The sequence below is a fragment of the Odontomachus brunneus genome, unplaced genomic scaffold (assembly GCF_010583005.1).
Source record: "Odontomachus brunneus isolate Ranch 3 - 2012 unplaced genomic scaffold, Obru_v1 Obru_scaffold_094, whole genome shotgun sequence".
Classification (NCBI taxonomy): Eukaryota; Metazoa; Arthropoda; class Insecta; order Hymenoptera; family Formicidae; genus Odontomachus; species Odontomachus brunneus.
In genome coordinates, this window is record NW_022639544.1 from 917,350 (window position 1) to 918,024 (window position 675).

At 28.4% G+C, this 675-nt stretch overlaps 1 protein-coding gene across 1 annotated transcript in view; it reads left to right on the top strand.

Annotated features, from left to right (window-relative positions):
* The window catches only part of LOC116848377 (plancitoxin-1), a 476,759-nt gene that overhangs the window by 44,383 nt on the left and 431,701 nt on the right, over window positions 1-675 (top strand). The window lies entirely within an intron of this gene.

The following is a 675-nucleotide window of genomic DNA, read 5'->3' on the forward strand; positions in this document are numbered from 1 at the left end:
TTGTCGCGTGTTCGGTTTCGTGACGAGTCGTTTGATTTTATCGTTATTACGGTTCCTGTTCTATTTCTATTTCTCTTTGTTTCGCGAACGGCTCGTTACATCTTCATCCTCAGAACATCCCTGATATGTCCTTAGGAGATCTTGTGCTGCCAGATTAATAAGACATTGTCTAGAAAATATTACTAAGATTTATAAATATTAACATGTATACTTTCAAAATCAAAGAAGAAATATTTTTTTTCAAAATTAAGTATCTTACAGAAAATGTCCCATCAACATAGAGTTCTTCAATTGTCCTTAAGGAATTAATAAGAAAGTCACTTGACAATATAGTAACCATGCTACCATCCTATACTACTACACATCCTTTATAAAAGTCTCTAATCTAATCATATTGACCAAGATCAGTACATAAAGATTGAAAGGTATAAGATATGGGAGTTCGTTGTTTAGATCGTTCTCGAGCCATTACACTTTTCATAGAATTATAGGACGTATGTGCAGCTACTTCTGGGTTTCTAAAATAGTTAAAGTTAATACATTGTGCAGTGTGTATTACACATATCTTGTTATATATACATATATACATACATACATACATATATATATATATATATATATATATATATATATATATATATATATATATATATATATATATATATATATATATAT